Source organism: Furipterus horrens, unplaced genomic scaffold (genome assembly GCF_987537825.1).
Source record: "Furipterus horrens unplaced genomic scaffold, mFurHor1.1.pri manual_scaffold_5, whole genome shotgun sequence".
In the NCBI taxonomy this organism is placed as follows: Eukaryota; Metazoa; Chordata; class Mammalia; order Chiroptera; family Furipteridae; genus Furipterus; species Furipterus horrens.
In genome coordinates, this window is record NW_028327175.1 from 99,146,150 (window position 1) to 99,164,145 (window position 17,996).

The 17,996-nt window shown below is 39.4% G+C and overlaps 1 pseudogene; it reads right to left on the bottom strand.

Moving 5' to 3' along the window:
• Positions 1-417: 417 nt before the first annotated feature.
• LOC150009136 (large ribosomal subunit protein eL18 pseudogene) lies at positions 418-996 on the bottom strand (annotated as a pseudogene).
• Positions 997-17,996: the final 17,000 nt, after the last annotated feature.

Sequence of the window (17,996 nt, forward strand, 5' to 3'; positions counted from 1 at the left end):
CCTTAATCTCCAGCTTCTGGCCTCCAGGACTGTGAGAACATACATTTCTATTAGTTAAGTCCCCTTTGTTATAACAGTCCAAGCAGACTAATCTACATACAGTTGAAGCACCATCAAGATCCAGATACAAAACATTTCTGGCACCCTAAAAAGAAGTTTGAATTTGACTGCAGTGACAGTTGGAAGCCATTTTTGGTCCTAAGCATGAGATTCACCAGGGCAAAATGGAATTTTAGAAAGATTAGCAAGGTGATTGGAGCAAGTAGAATGGAATGAATTGGTAATAAGGGCAGTAGGAATGAATGGGGTGAAAAAAAGAGGCAGGGGCAGGGTTCAGAATCTCTTGATAAATTAAGAGAATCAGTGAGAGGGTAGTAGTAAAGAGAACTAAAATGACTTTTTTTTTTTTTTTTTAAATCAGCATCCAAAAATCTTTTTGTAGCCATCACTCAGCCAGTGGCCTCTGGCACACTCGCACTTCCAGCCCTTGGAGTGCGCTTAGGGTTTGGTGTGACTGTGCAGGGTTCTCCAGGCCTTACCAAGATGCCTGTACACCTTTCAGCCCTTGCAAAGACCAGAGAGCAAGGCAGTGCCACAGTCCTTGTGGGAGCCCAGGGCCAGCTGGTCAAAGGTGAGGATCTTGCTCCCAGCCTTGAGTATGCAACACCAGGCACAGATGCACGCACACAGGGCATACTCCTTCAGTTTGGGTACCTCTTACATGCACACAGCATTGGTTATAGTTCCTACAACCACAGCAGTTTTGCTCTGCTGGCCAGGAAGCTTCATCTTCCAGATCATCTGGGAAGGGGACAGAGGTAGCTGGTTGGTGTGACTCATGAACAACCTCTTTAACACAACTTGGTTGAAGACGGAGTTGGTTCATCTGGCCAGAAACCCATACAGCTTGACCAACAGCCTTACATAGATGACCTGGCTCTTGGGTTCCTTGAGCCAAATCTTTTGGTCTTTGTGGTGGCAGATGTCAACTCTCATCATGCTCCATCAAGTCTGGAATGCTAAAGACATTTTAAGAGAATGACAGAATAGCAGTGATGAACAAGAGAGAATAATCAAAGATTCCAAAGGTTTTTGTTCAGGAGATTAAAGTGAGGAAGTATTGATGACAAGTATTTGGGAAAAAATCAGTTGGAGTGAGAAATGACGAGGATCACTGTGTATTTGAGAGGATGGCGGTATATTCAAGAGGATATGACATGCCCAGAAGGCAGAAATATAAGACTGGAGCCCAAAGCAAGTGAGGACAGGACTATAATGTGAATGTTCATGGAGGAAAGGGAAGAAAGGCAAGAATGCATACTAACATAGTAACAAAATAACAGTCACAGGGAACAAGTATTAGGTGCTTACTACCTTCAAAGTGTTGTGCTAAAGGCTTCAACGCAGTGCATCTCATTTGATCCTCACAACAACCCTAAAGGAATATTCTGTCAATATCATGCCTGTTTAACCAAAGAGGAAACTGGGGCACAGAGAGATTCAGTAACTTGTCTAAGGTCACACAGCTAGTAAGTAGTAGATCTGGTTTCAAACCTAGGCACACTGAAACCAGTTCACCCCAGTTAGTGTGTTTAGAAGAAAGAAGAGCCAGCTGAAGAGGAGAGACCATCTGAGTTCATTTTTATCCCCCCAGCCCCCAAATAAACTAGCCTAGTACTTTCTATTCTACTGTTTAAAATTCTTCAAGCTATGGTGCTGATGTCCTCAGAACTGAACAAGTCTTTGCCATCAGTAGTTCCTCCTGGTACCTAACCTTGAACACCCTGGTTGCATTTTAATAAAGGATGCTGCCTTCTCTCTCTCTATTCTGCTGCCTAGGGAGTTTGGATCAGCCGCCTGTCTTTATTATTTCACATCCCTGGAGCAAGTATATTTATTAGCAGTTGTTTCAATTACTTAAAAGTATGAACTTCTTTCTCTTTTCCTGAATTTCTGGCACTTGAGTCATCCAAGGTCCTCCCTCACAGTCACTTTTCTCTTGGGCAGCTCAGGTTTCTCCATCTCTCTGGCATACAGAGGTCCAGTATAGCTCATGGAAGCCTCTGGCACTTACAGTCCCTACAGGTCCAGGGGAAGACAAGATTACATTTCCACAAATGTGCTTCCATGCATATTTTGCAATTTCAGAGTTGTCCATAAGCCTGAAGAAATATCTTATACTGAAGCAAATAAAAGACCTTGACAGGTACAAAATTCTGGACCACCAGAATTTAACAAAAGGGACTCTAGGCCTTTCTCTTCAAATAATTTTTCTTCCTCTCCTATTATGCTCTGGATTCATCTCTCCATGTGTTATTTTATTTTTTTCTTATAATTATGCATTTATAAAATAGTACCTCATGTACACCCAGCAAATGTGCAAACTGTTTCATAATTAAAGAGGTTTCTATTCCCTAAAACCTGACATAAGGGGTTAAAACACATGATTTGCTCCGTGTTTTAATGGATATGTGGCTAAAGGGACAGAGCCCCACTTGGGATCACCAGCTGAAACAATTCTCAGAGCATCCTACCATTATATTACAAAGTCCTACATTGCCATTATCAAGTTATATTTATATTTGACCAAGAAAACTCCATTCTTGTTAATGACACAGCACAGTTCTTTGGAAAGAGAGAAAAAGGCCATTTGGGGACAGTAAAGGTCTAAATCTAGAAACACTCTGATTTCCTAATTATTGTTCTTTTTCACCCAAGTCATCTGAGAGACATTTCTTGTTCCATAGCAGGTGTCTGAGCATGAGCATCATAACCTAATTAATTATTGTGGCTATTTATATGTATGATTTACATGTAGAATGTTAATAATAATCATACCAATAATTACTATTAACAAGAATATATTTATCATGTATTAAGCTTTATGATTCACAAAGTAATTTCACTTGTTTAAATTTATTTTAGACTCTCCCAATGACTCTGAGGTGGTGAGGTAGGTTTTAGTATTTCAACTTATAAGACACAGCAAGAGATGAAGTGAGTTTCCAAATAACATACCGTTGAAGGGATAAAGCCTTGCAGGCCACATTTGCTTATAGATTGGCAGGAAAATGACTATAATCTCAAGAGTTACAATTTATCTACAGAGTTTAACTATTTCAGCTATCGATAGACAGTAAGTATCTCTGTAGTAAACAATCTCAAGACCCAGCTTCTCCCTATCCTGTATATTAAATCAGCTGAGAAATTGTCCATTACATCTGCTACCTAAGAGTCCCAATCAGAGACATGTACTTGCCTGATAAGTTTCAATTTTGAGGCCAAAAGTCCTCAAAGTTTCAGAACATGATAACAGACCATTTTTGCCTTACTTATGTAATGGGATAAAATGATTTTAATGTATTTTTTCTGTGATAAATGTGGATAACCCATTTTCCTCATTACTGTCAATAATTCACATTAACACTTGGATAATACCTTAGTCAGTCAAAGCATATTTACTTGTAATATTTGATTCTGTCATGTACCCTATGATCTAGCTTGGGTTCATAGTAATATTCCCATTTTCTAAACAAGAAAACCAAGATACAGTTAATAAGAAGATATTCAAGTACTTATGACATGCCTACTATGTGGCAAACAATGCACAACATATTAGGGGTACAATGAAAAGAAAAGACAGAGACTTCCAGTCAAGATAGAGGCATAGGTAAACATGTCTTACCTCCAACACAAGTATAGCAAAAAATACAGCTACACTGCAAAAAAATATATCACCCAGAATTGTCAGAAAATCAAGCTGTGTGAAAATCTGACAACCAAGGATTTAAAGAAGCCACATTCATCCAGACAGGTAGGAGGGGCAGAGACATGGAGAGGAGTGGAGAAGCACAGAGACAAGAAAGGACAGTCCCACATTCACATATGGTGGATAAAAAATGGGACAGATACCTCAGGAACAAGGGATCCCAGCCCCAGTCCAGACCACCCAGCCCGGAGTCCCAGGGCCAGAAAGATAAGTCCTCATAAATTCTGGCTGTAAAAACCACAGGGTATTTGAGTAGTGGAAGGAACTTCATCCTCTTAAAGGACCCGAAATGGACTTAGGACTCATGCAGACCCACCCCCTCTAGGATTCAGCACCAGTGCAACAGCTGGAAAGGCACCAGTAGCATATGGGGAGAAAGTGAAGTGTGAGTGGGGAGACAGCTTCCTCCTGGGAAAAACTCCAGAGGCCAGGCAGTGGCAATTGTCCCCTCTGCAAGCCCTCCCCCACATAGAGCAACAGAGCAGTGATATGAGTTGCCCCACCCTGGTGATTATCTAAGGCTCTGCCCCATACAACTTAACAGGTGCAGGAAGACAGGGAATCAAATCAGTTCTACTTAATACATAGAAACAAACATAGGGAGTCTGCCAAAACAAAGATACAAAGAAATATGGCCCAAATGAAAGAACAGAACAAAACTCCAGAAAAACAACTAAATGAAATGGCAATAAGCAACCTATCAAATGCACAGTTCAAGACACTGGTTATCAGGATGCTCCAGGAACTCATTGGGTACTTCACCACCATAAAAAAGACTCAGACAGAAATTAAATTTGCATTAAGTGAAATTAAGAAAAATTTACAAGGAATCAGCAGTGGAGAGGATGAAGCCAAGAATAAAATAAATGATTTGGAACACAAGGAAGGAAAAAACATTCAATCAGAACAGCAGGAAGAAAAAAGAATTCCAAAAAAAAAAAAAAAAAAAGAGGAGAGGCTTAGGAACCCCTGGGACATTTTTAACTGTACCAACATCCAAATCACAGGGATGTCAGAGGAGAAGAGGAAGAGCAGGAAATTAAAAACTTATTTGAAAAAATAATGAAAGAAAATGTCCCAATTTGGTGAAGGAAATAGACATACAAGTCCAGGAGGCACAGAGATGGACCCAAAGAGGACCATACCAAGACACATCATAATTAAAATTCCAAAGGTTAAAGATAAAGAATTTTTAAAGCAGCAAGAGAAAGGCAGACAATCACCTACAAAGGAGTTCGCATAAGATTGTCAGCTGATTTCTCAAAAGAAACTTTGCAGGCTAGAAGGAACTGGCAAGAAGTAGTCAAAGTGATGAAAAGAAAGGACCTACAACCTAGATTACTCTATCCAGCAAAGCTATCATTTAGAATGGAAGGGCAGATAAAGTGCTTTCCAGACAACATTATGCTAAAGGAGTTCCAAAGGGAATTATATAAGAAAAAGAAGAAGACCAAAACAATAAACACTAAAGTGGCAATAAATTTACAACTATCAATAATTGAATCCAAATAAACTAAGCAAACAAGCAGAACAGGAACAGAATCATAGATATGGGGATCATTTGGAGGGTTATCAGTTGGGAAAGGAAAGGAGGAAAATGGGGGGAAAGATGTGGGATTAAGAAGCATAATTATTAGGTACAAAATAGACAGAGTGATGTTAAGAACGGTATATGTAATAGAGTAGCCAAAGAACTTATATGCATGACCCATGGATGTGAACTAAGGGTGGGGACTGCTGGAGGAAATGGAGGTGCTGGGTAGAGGTGAGCATAGGGGAAAATTTGGGACAACTGTAATAGTATAATCAGTAAAATATATTTAAAAAAAAGAAAGAAAAAGCAGGTGCAATCCTGTCTCTTACTGTTTACTATGTAGTGTGGGGATTAGACAAACAAATAATCATACCAAGAAAAGGTTAATTTTCAACTGAATTTGATATTGCTTTCATTCACATATTCCACCAAGACACTGTATAAGTCACATCAGGTTTTTTAAAAATATGCCAAATTTTTTATGAAAAGAAGAATATATTAATATATTCCTCTGAGAACCTAGAATTTTGGAATTTGGCCTTGTTGAGGAGATCCAACATGACTTTCCTGGGAAAGTAAAGTGATCAGGGGAGATAGAAGGTAAGTAAATGGAAAGGGAATGGATCAATGTTCCAGGCAGAGAGGAGAGCACATTAAAGGCCCTGTGGTGGGAAGGAGCTCAACCTGAAAACTGGAGGTCAATGTGATTGGATAGCAGAGCATGAAAGAATAGAGCTCAGCATGAAACTTCTATGTGAAAGGCTTTAAACTTTCATTCTAATAATAATGAGAAGCCATAAAAGATCATAAGCATGGGGAAAGAGGGACACAATTTGATATGTTTGGAAGGATTAGTCCAGATACAATGTAGAGAACACATTAAAGGAGGCCAACATGAATGTGGCTTGTATAGTTAGATGACTATTGCAGCTATCCAGGTGAAAGAGAATGAACTATAGATGTGGAGATGGAGCGCAGATGGATGTGAAAGATGTTTATTAGGTAAACTTGATGGAACTGGATGATAGATTGAATATGGGGGTGAGAATGAAGAAGTTAAGGGCCACTCAACATTTCAGGCTTGTGTAACTGGGTTCATGGTTGTACCATGCAGAGTAATATAAGAAGTCCAGACTTGTAAGACAAAGATCATGAGTTTGGTTTAGGATGTGTTGAGTTTAAGATCCTAAGACATCCAATAAGAGAACCAAGTAGAGTTGATTACATAGAGGTAGAACACAGAGGTCTGGGTTGGAGATAGAAATTTGTGAGTCATTTTAATGTGGGTAATAATTAGAGCTATTACTGGGGATGAAAAAAGAGAGATTATAAAGTAAGAAGAAAAGAGGGTTCAGAAAAGACTTGAAAATAAGTCTATATAAAAGAAAGAAAGAATGACATGAAAGCCTGGAGGAACACAGGAGGACTAGTTTAATGGTAGACAGAGAGATTTTCAAGAATGAGAGAATTGTTAAGTGGTGCTGAGAGGTTAAATGATTTGAAAATCACATACATTGAATTTAGGGACATGGAGGTCGTTGGTGACCTTAAGTGTGGGAGCCAGAAATCAGATTGCAACGGGTTGGAAGGTGTGAGATGAAGACATGGTGACAGTGACAGCAATTTCAGTGTTTGGTTTTGAAGTACACTTGGGCTCTAAGACACATGTAATCAAAGGACATAAACCTAAAAATACTAGATAATAAAAGCCAGTTTTTAGTTTGATTGTGAAAATATGTAAGAGGCCAGGCATACTTTGCTTTGCAGTTTATCTCACCTTCTGCTTCTGCCACATCTTCTCTGGCCTCCTAAGCTGCTCTCAGGTTTCTCACTCCAGCCTGATTCTGTCCTCTTCCCTGCCTCCACTACTTAGTGCCCCTAATTTCTTGTACAGAGCTGTCATATTGGGAATGGACCTGGTAAACCAATTCTCACTAAGTTGAAAGTGAATGATAGCTGAGTATGTTAACCCTCTGGGCTAGGGGTTTGCTTTTTCACTAAGGACAACTCCTTAAATCTGAGGGTTTAGGGATACCATTTAAGATAGGCAGGTGTAAAGTAAGGGACTATAGTAAGGGGATAATATTGTGGAGTGAGAATAGCATTAACATGCTAGATAATCTCAAAAAGTCATGTCATCTCTCTGGGGTCCCATTTTTCATTTCTGAAATGAAATGAAAATGACAGCCCTGGCATTGTGGGCTTTTGTAACAAACCCAGACCCTGTCAGTGGCATGGCTCCTTGAGAAAGAAAAGAGAAGAGAGAAGCATGGGGCGGGGGGTGGGGGTAGTTGGGGGGAGAGGGAGAGAGAAGAGAGGTATTTCTTCTGCCTCTAGGAAGATTCTTTAAAAGTTAGTTTGTGTTAAAATAGAATCAACTTAAGTATATAAATCAGATCGAGTTTTAAACACTTAGAGAAGCTGCTGTTTTATAGAAAGAAAGAAAGAAAGAAAGAAAGAAAGAAAGAAAGAAAGAAAGAAAGAAAGAAAGAAAGAAAGAAAGAGAGAGAAAGAAAGAAATTCCTGAAGGCAATTTTCAGTAAAGTGAGGAGGCATAAATGCCCCTGGAGTTATCCCTTTTTAATCACTTAAATGTTCATCTATCAGGTTTCCATAAGGTACTAGGTACATTTGTGCCAATAACAGCCTGTAGTAAATAAATGGTTGAGATACCTTGATAAAGATTAATGCTTGACTTCTTTCAATTCTTTCTTATACTCCACCTGCCTTTGAAAAGCACTTTTTCCTTTGCACTCCAGCTTTAGAAATATTCCTTAGTAAGTCACTTCATGCAGTAGACAGTGAAGAAGGTGTGCTGTTAACAAGGAACAAGGTATGACACACATCCAAAATACCTCCTCTAATTAAGAAACATAGTCTGGAAATGGATGGATGGTATGTAACAGGTAAGCACCTCTGTGTTTGAGCTCTAGTTTCAGGAACGGCATTCCAGTAAGTTCTGTGAGGCCTCAGTGTTTCTGACCTTGTTGGCTTCCCCTGCCAAGGCTGGTTAGCCCACTGGCCTCCATTTATAGTCACCACTTCCTTCACTTGGAGAAGACAAACTGTCCAAGTTAATCCATTAGTTAGCCTTCTGTATCAACATAAAACACATGGTGCTCCATGCTTCATGAACACGGACAAGGTGTTCCAATCACTGTACCCCTGCATAGAGCATTCTGTGGTGGCTGCTCCCAAATGCCTTCATGTTATGCACCTTTCCTAGTACACACGGCCACCCTCCTCACTCAATGAACCTGGACAAAACCTTCTGATCTCCTGCCAGCAGCCACTTCTGTGTTGATTAATACTTCCATCTCTCTCTGTGCCAGGCCAAACCAAGCTGGTTTTGCCTCCTCCAGCATTTGCCGCCCATCTGAAAGAACAAGAGCTATGCAGCTGGACAGATCTTTTGGCTCAGGGCCGGCACTGAAGACAAGATGATTAAGGAAGATAATGATGAATGAAGGACTCACAGGGGAAAAATGACTCCTTTGGATTCCTTATTGATCTGCCAGCTGAGATCTTTTTCATGTGGAACCTGAATTTGACATTTCAAATTGAACCTGACTCTTAAATAGCTCATGCAATTTTAGACCTGGCAGTGATTTCAGATAGAATCTAGGACATTACCTAGAAAAGGAAACTGAGGCTCAAAGCATGGAAATGACTTGTCCAATGTAACACAGAGGATCAATAGGAAAGCCAGGGCTAGGACTCAGGTCTAATGTTTAGATCACAACCCCAGACTGTAGGATCATTTCCTTCTGCTGGACCCAGATCCTGTCAATAAGCTAATGTTGTCAGGCTATACCAGTCTAATCTGGACCTTGGCTCCAAAAGGGGTAGTAGGAAGAAATGTACAGGAGGGGACATGGTGCTTGGGGTGAGGGGAACAAATCTTTTAAGAAGTAGCCAAGAAGCTGTTTCTCTCATTCTTATATGCATGGGGTTGAGGAAAGATAAAAATGGTACCTCAAATGCATAGTCTCCTTTTGGAGATATCTTTCTTCCTTTCTTTTTTTTTTTTCTTTTTTTCTTTTTGGTATATTTTATTGATTATGTTGTTATAGTAGTTCCAATTCTTTCCCTCCTTGCTCTCCTCTGCCCAGTACCTGCCTTCCCTCCAGCAATCCCACCCCCCTTACTTCACGTCAATGGGTCATATATATAAGTTCTTCGGCTTCACCCTTTCCTATATTATTCTTAACTTCCCCCTATCTATTTTATACCAACCGATTATGCTTTTTAAGCCCTGTATTATTTCCCCATTTTTCCCCTTCCCCCTCCCAGCTGATAACCCTTCAAATGGTCCTCATACTTATAATTCTGTTCATATTCTGGTTTTCTTAGTTGGATTTTGTTTTTATTTTTTAGATTTAGTTGTTGATAGCTATGAGTTTGTTGTCATTTTAGTGTTTGTAGTTTTGACCTTCTTTTTCTTAAATAAGTCCCTTTAATATTTCATATAATAATGGCCTGGTGATGATCAGCTCTTTTAACTTAACCTTGTCTGGGAAACACTTCATCTGCCCTTCCATTCCAAATGATACCCTTGTCGATAGAGTAGTCTTGGTTGTAAGTCCTTGCTTTTCATCACATTGAGTACTGCTTTCCAGTCCCTTCTTGCCTGAAAAGTTTCTTTTGAGAAATCAGCTGATAGTCTTATAGGCACCCCTTTGTAGGTAACTCTCTGCTTTTCTCTTGCTGCTTTTAAGATTCTCTCTTTATCTTGAACCTTTGGCATTTTAATTATGATGTGTCTTGGTGTAGTCCTCTTTGGTTCTAGCTTGTTGGGGACTCTCTGCTTCCTGGACTTGTATGTCTATTTCCCTTTCCAAATTTGGGAAGTTTTTCTCCATTGTTTTTTCACATAAGTTTTCAATTTCTTGCTCTTCCTCTTCTCCTTCTGGCACTTCTATGATTTGGATATTGGCACGTTTAAAGTTGTCCCAGAAGTTCCTAAGCCTCTCCTCATTTTTTTCAATTCTCGTTTCCTTGTTCTGTACTGGTTGACTGTTATTTTCTTCCTTATGTTCCACATCGTTGATTTGAATCCTGGTTTGCATGGTCAGAAGCAATGAGGCTTGATTTTCCCTGGCGCTAGGACCGTGAGCTGCGGGGTCTAGTGAGGAGCTGGGAACACTCCCCAGGTGTCCCTCCCAACTTTTTAAAACATGTAACTGCGCTTTCCACCAACCTGCCACTGCCGCCGTTGCTGCCACCTCCACACCACATCCTCTCCGTCCCAACTCTGCCCCTCCTACCTGTCTGGATGAGTATTTCTTCTTTATATCTTTGTTTGCTGGACTTCTATGCAGCTCGATTTTCTGGAACTTCTGGCCATCTCTAGTTTTGAGGTAGTTGTATTCCTTTTTAGTTGTGGAGGGAGACACAGTGTGTCTGTCTAGGCCTCCATCTTGGCTGGAAGTCTGGAGAGATCTTTATTTTTTTTTAAGAAGAATTTTATTCTGGGATTTATTTCTCCATGAAGTGAAGAATATGAGGATGAAATTAAACTCTTATAAAGTGGGCTTGGGCAGTAAAAGGCAATGGGGGATGGTTCCCTCTATTAATGGCAATCCAGAAATAGGACCTGGGTTGGAGAGAAAAACAAATTGCCTGAAAGCATATCAGGATGGGTCCTACAGAATATGAGAGGTCCAGGTTTCCTAATTCAAATACAAAATACCCCAGGAGTCCCTAGCAGCCCATCTCACTAATGAGTAAACACTTGGCATGAGCTATTGCTACAGGGTTCCTGGCCTGCAAGTAATTGAGCAGAGGGAGAAGACTTCCTGGTCAAGGCTGGGAAAAGACCCACTCTGCCTGCTTCAATTGCCCAGACCTCAGATTGTAGAATTGTGGTCCATGAAAAACAAAACATGAGCTCATCTTCCCATTCTCAACAAAGGCTCTTGGATCCCATTGTTAATAGAAAAGGACCCACTGAGGAGAATCATCAGGACCCTAGTTGGGCACATCTAGCCTGGGAGACAGATGCCCACACAACTAACTCTAATGAAATGGGATAAAGACTATGCAAAAGAAAGGAAAATGAACTAAAATTTTCTACTAACCTACTATGATCCAGGAACTTTAATCTATTCCTTCATTAACTCATTTAAAAGACATTTATTAAATTTCTGCAGGAGCTGTGCTAAGAATAAAAAGATGAATAGAAAAAATCTTTTCCCTTGAAGGAATCACATGCTACAAGGGAAAGATAAATGGATAAACAGTAAGTGAAAAAATCTTAGTTACTATTTCAGAAGGCAGTACATGCAAGAAAGATATTCAAAGAAGTTAATTCTTAAGCACCTCAAAATGTCTTGAGTCTTAGATAAAAGAGTACATACTGGATGAGTCCATTTACAAGAAGTTCTAGAATAAGCAGAACTAATCTACTATGAAAGAAATCAGAATAGTGATTGCATTTGTGGGGGAGGTTCTTGGTGGCAGTTCTCTTGACTAGGAAGAAACATGAGTAAAACTTCCTGGGTGAGGGTAATATTTGATATCTTGATAAAAGTTTGGTTATTAAAGTCAAAACTCATTAACAGTCAAAACTCACTTAAGATTTGTGTATTTTATTGTTTGAAATTTTTACCTAAAAAAAGAACTATAAACAAATGTTGAACTCTAGATAATGATATACATGATGAAGCATTTTGGGGGAGGCATCCTTGTATATGAAACTTACTTTGAATTACATCCAAAAAAATAAGATAGATGGGTGGGTAGAGAAATGCGTAGAGGAATAGAGAGGTGTTAAAACACATATAGTAAAATGGCAATTGTAGCATCTAGGTAGTGGCTATTAAGGTGTACAATGCTTTTTAACTTCTCTGAAAGTTTGAAAATTTTCAAAATAAAATACTGGGAGGTGAAATGAATCTCAAAAGTTAAATAGGAATTCCCCAGGCAAACAGGATGAGAAAAGACAAACCCAACACCATTTTCAACTTTGCAACCCTCATTGCCTTTCCCACCTCGTCCATAAAGCCTGAAATAGTCAAATATTTACCTTATCTCTGCTGCCCAGGGTAGCCATGTGGCACAGTTCTGCCTGATGAAGCATTAAGGGAACTCTGCTATTTCTTCTGGGAGGGCTTTTGCTGAGTTGGTGCAGCCCCTTCCTAACTTGAATCCAAATGTGGTACCTGGAGCTGCAGCAACCCCTTGCAACCATGGAGGCAAATGTAAAAGAATCTGACTCCTGCCCTGACTTTATTGAGCCACAGAACTAACCAGTGTCAGCAGCCACCCATCTTAAGACTTCCTGCTGTGTTAGAAAAATAAATCCTTATTTGTTTTAGCCACTGTTGGTCAAGTTTTCTGCTACTTGCAGCCAAAATATTCTGAGCACAAGGCAAAAGTGTAAAAGAGCCTCGTTTTCCAGTAATTGCAAGCAATCTGATGGCTAAATCCAGAGTTTAGGGAGGATAATGTGAAATAGGAAATGTAGCCATAGAAAAAGAAGCAGTCAGACCCTGAAAGGCTCTTTATACCATACTAAGGGCTTTGTATTTTCTGAAGGTAGTAGAGCATGGGGGTAACCTGATCAGATTGCCTTTGAGAGCAGTGGTTCTCAAACCTTCCTAAAGATTAGAATCATCTGGCATTAAAAATACAGATTTCCAAGTCACATGTCCACAGATTCTGATTCTAGGAGATGTTATTGTTGTCTTGTCCATATTCTCTCTTTTATCTGCAGCTTCTATGACCAGCTCCATGCACACAGACAGCTTCCTGTCTCAATGCCTCTGTGATTCTCTGCTTGATGGCTTTCTCTGGCCAAAGAAGCATGCTGTGTGCACCCTTGTGGGTGGCCAGAAGTATCAGGGAGTTAACATTCCCAAGAGCAACCTTGGACCCACAAGCAACAGGAGCTGAGGATAAATACTCCAGTTTCCTCACTGTGGGTGGAAGAATTCTGAAGTCTCTCAGATCCCTTTGGGGTTGAGTCCCACTTGCCCACAGAGATAACCTTCTCATTACTATACCTTTAATTGGCTTTTATTTCTTCCATGTCTGCCTTCCTTAGACCCCTGCCAGTGCACTACGGAGATCACCAGTCAAACTCCTGGCACATATGTCCTCGACAGGTGTAGCTCAGTTGGTCATATGTTTTTCCACAAAGTGAAAGGTTGCTGGTTTGATTCCCAGTCAGGGCACATGCCTGGGTTGTGGGCCAGGTCACTGGTTGGGGCTCATGTGAGAGGCAGTCTGTTGATGCTTCTCTCTCACATAGATGTTTCTCTCTTTCTCCTTCCCTTTCCCTCTCTCTAAAAAATAAATTACATCTTAAAAAAAAAAAAATCCTGGCACAGAAATCTGTGTCTAAGGCTCTACTTTTGTCACAGCTCAAACTAAGACACTGGTTCAGAAACCTAAGGGAGGACCTGGGAATCTATATATTTGACCACCGTTACTCTTTAAGTATTCAGATATGTGGACTCAAACTCAACCCTTCTGCCACAAGTAACTTCCTGTTGACACTGTCAAACAAATTTGTAAATAAGAGTGAAATTTTTCAGTGGCAAGCAGATTTTTTAGTTGACTTGAGACCAAGAAATTTAGCAAATTCTCTAGCTAATTCCATTAATCTATGAAAAATTTCCAAACATAAGCATTTTCAAAGTAAGACCTAACTACAATGGCCACAAAGCAGCTTATAACATTAAAGTGATAATCAGGAGATTGTCAAAAGCCCACTATATAAATAAATAAATGAGAATAAATTTAAAATCTCAAATGTTTCTTACCCCATAATACCCAGAATAATTTCACATCTAAATTTATTAATATTTAGTATCCATTTATTTAGTTAGTTTCAACCAAGAAATTATCTCTTACTGAAAAAAAGAAGCAATACTTTTAATTGTGCTTAGGGACCACGTAAAAACTTTCACCTATTGCTTTAATATCCCTTTACTAGGAGAAGAGACTGATGAAGTGTTTTTATACCATCACTTGTGCTCAAATTAGGACCGTGGGAGGAGGAGCTGGTGGGAAAGAAGTGAACATAAGAGGGACCAGAGTGGGTTGTTAGGTTCCTCTGATAAGACCACAGCATCTGGCCATCTTCTTTAAAAGACCAAAACAGGAAAGATAGTGTTTCCTGCTTGTAAGCCATGGCTTCTGAATTTTAAAAATCATCATTTGAAGATGTGTCCAACTGCAATTCCAGAGGATCAATTATTCCCAACAAAGAAGGCTTTTCAACTTACCTGAAATACTAACAGCTCACTAGTGACAGTGAGCAGCACACACTTCCCTGCACCTCTAGGTTGCCTCACCTTGTGTTCAGTCAGGTGACCTGGTTTCTGTACCTTGGTCAGGAGGAATCACAACATCGTACTCTGATGTTGTTATAAGGTATTATCCTTAATGCCATTGAAGACAGAATGTTAGAGAGCCTTCCCATCAAATCTTAGAGTTAGATAGCTCTCTTCAACTCTTCTTGCTAATACCGTTTCCCTTGCTGTTCTTGGGGAAATGAAGATGCAAGTTTTCAGAAAGTGTGGATTACAGGTATAGCTGCTGACTGATAGAGGATAAAAAGAGAATGCAAAAATACCACAAGATCAGCTTTTCTTTAATCTTAACCCAAAGGATGTAGGGAAGGTTTGCATCTCTACTCCTTGGATTAGTATTCACTTGGTGTATTTCCTGTCGTTGAAGAGTGAGCATTCACTTGGAGGAAGCATGCAGTGCCACTACCTAAAATTCCCAGGAAAAACTAAGAGGATATTTTGTAACAGGAAAATAAGGAACAATTTTACCTATCTCTTGAGTTTAAGGGTAAAGGTTACTCACCAACAACAAACATTTCTTTGAGAGCTTACTACTTACTAAGTGCCAAGTGTTTTTCTGGTAATACAGAGATTCCAAGAGGTAGCAGGCACAGTATCAGTCTTGGAGAAATTCACAGTGTAGTCAAAGAGAAATGTCAAGAACCTAAAAGATAAATAACAATCTGAGTATGTATATGCAATGTGATACATGGCAACAATATAGGTCAATAATATTATTACAAGGGTCAGATAGATAGCTCTTAATAATATAACAGGCATCCCCTTCCTTAGGTTATGTTATTACTGAGGGAGTATAACGAAGATAGAAACTTAATTGCTTAGAGTAATTTTGATGTTTGCACATAAATGCATAATGATATTATTGATCCTAGATGCAAACTATCAGCAGAAGCAGTTGTAAAACCTGATGGGAGTTTGCACCTGGCAGCTAGGTTTCCTTACTCATCAAGGAGCCACAGAAAGAACCCAAAAGAATCTACAGCTCCCAGGATGTGACCATGACTTAGAGTGTTTACCAAGCTGAATTAAAGTTACTAGAAGATCAAGAGACTTTGAATGACAGTATATAGCAACATCAAATAGGAAAGAGATTGCTCCTTTTATCTCCAGCCATCAAAGTGCTTCACAAATCAATATTAGGAGCTGCATTTTATAAATTACACCATCACGGGAGACTGTGAATCGGCATGAGGAAAAAAGAAAAAAGAAAAGTTTATTCTTTTTTTCTTTAAGAAATCTATTCATTGTGAAACTCAGAATCTATTATTTGGCCCCCAAATAATTGTGCACTTAAGAAATGAATTCCCCATTTATTTACTATGGTAATAAGAACATCAGAATTCTTAAAGGTTTTGATTAAAGTGTTTGTGTGTGTGTAAGTTGTGATTACAGTGTTTTTAAAACAGTGAAAATAAAAACAGTATCTACCAGAAAATAATGAGTTTCTTCCTGTTAGCTGTCGAATTGTTTACTCTCATAACTGAATAATAATAGCACATCAAAGCTGTCAGTGGTAATTAAATGATTTGTGAATATAGGTTAACAAATTAGTTCATCATGATGTGCAATTGTCTAATTAGGATAAAAATGCTAGTCTTACCTAAAAGATGGACAGGATGGTAAAACATGAAGGAACAGGTAAAAAGCATCATGGGAAAAATTTAAATATCTATAATAATCTTGGCAACAAAGGGAGATCCAAGATGGTGGAAGAGTAAGTGAGAGCTGTGCTGACCTCCTCCCAGGATCAGTCTGGAATTGCAGCTGAATTATAGAGAGGTCATCTAGAATGACCAACTGAGCAGTGGCTGGAGAGAAATCTTATAACCACAGACAGATGAAAGAAACCACTTTATCACAGTGTGACCAGAACAGAGTGCAAAGGAGACATGAGAGGGCTGGCTGGGCTCCTACTGGTGGCAGCTGAAGTACCAGAGGGATATTTCAATAGCTGGGAATTCCCCCAGAGAAGTGTGGGATCCAAACACTGACCTGGGCTCTGTAGCCTACAGCACCAGAGCTGGAAAGGAACCTGATTAATGTCTAGCTGTGAAAAGCAGCAGGGTTTCTGCCTGCTAGATACAGACAGCTGAAGACACAGAGATAACTTTTAAAGAGCCAATGCACAAAATTTCATTTGCAGCCACTTACCCTGGGCTCTGGCAAAGAGGGGGCAGAGTAGACTAGAGACACCAAGGAGAGTTTGGGGACAGAGGCTTTGGGGAGAGATCTGAGGGAGCAGCTGATGGGATACCTGTGCTGAGTCACCACCATACTGCAGGAGCCATCTTGCTCAGCATACCGCTCCCCTCCAAGAGGCATCAGCCTGAGAGGAAGCAATAGCCCTGCCCACAGTAATTATACTGCCCTACCCTGTGGTGCTTAAACCTGACTGCTGATTACAGATTGACTAGATTAACAACTAAAGGAGACAGCGACAGACTGTGGATCACTAGTAGTCTCAAACAGACTGCCAAGGCCCAGACTGGGACATGATCTGACATCACCAGTGGCAGACCCAGAACAAGAAAACAGTGGTAAAACTAGATTCTACTGAGATGAATTCCACCGTGGTCTTCTTAAAGATTTGCATTATTTTCTCCTCTGCACAGCTTTTTAATATCCATTTCTTATCCTTCAAGTTTGTGCCTATGAAGTCACTAGTTTTTATATTACAGTTTATTTCTAATCTTATATTTTGCTCCTTCCCTCCCTTAATCCATTTTACCTTCTTCTTTCATCATTTTATTTTTGTTTCAAATTTTATTTACTCTCTTGTTACAACTTGTTTCTACCCAGCACTCTTATTAATTCTCCCCCCTCGGGCCTCTCAAAATCACTTTTCTTGTCATTAGTTATTTCACATTCTTTTTTCTGTTCTTAAAATACCCTTATTCTCTCTCCATCTTTATCAGCCTCTGCTCGTTGGTTGTGGATATGGTGGTCATTGTTCCATTTCTTCAATTTTATTTCTAGATCCTCACTATTTCTATATTTCAAATATTAAATTTTACCTACTTAATTTTGCCTTCCTCTTGCCTTTTCTTTATTTTATTATTTTTTTAATATTAATTTCTCCCAGTCTTAGCCTGGTTCCCATTCCTCATTCTTAGTATTCCTTCTCCTTCTGTCCTCTCAAAATCACTGCTCTTTCCTTTAGGCATCTCTTCAGTTTTTCTTTCTTTATCTTTTCCCTTTTATTCATCTTTGCTCTGTTGTTGATGTTGCTGTGGATATCTTTCCTCAAATTTTTTCTCCTATTTTTTCTTTTTGTTTCATTTCTCTCTCTCTCTCTCTCTCTCTCTCTCTCTCTCTCTATATATATATATATATATATATATATATATATATATAGTTAAATTTCTGTTTAAAC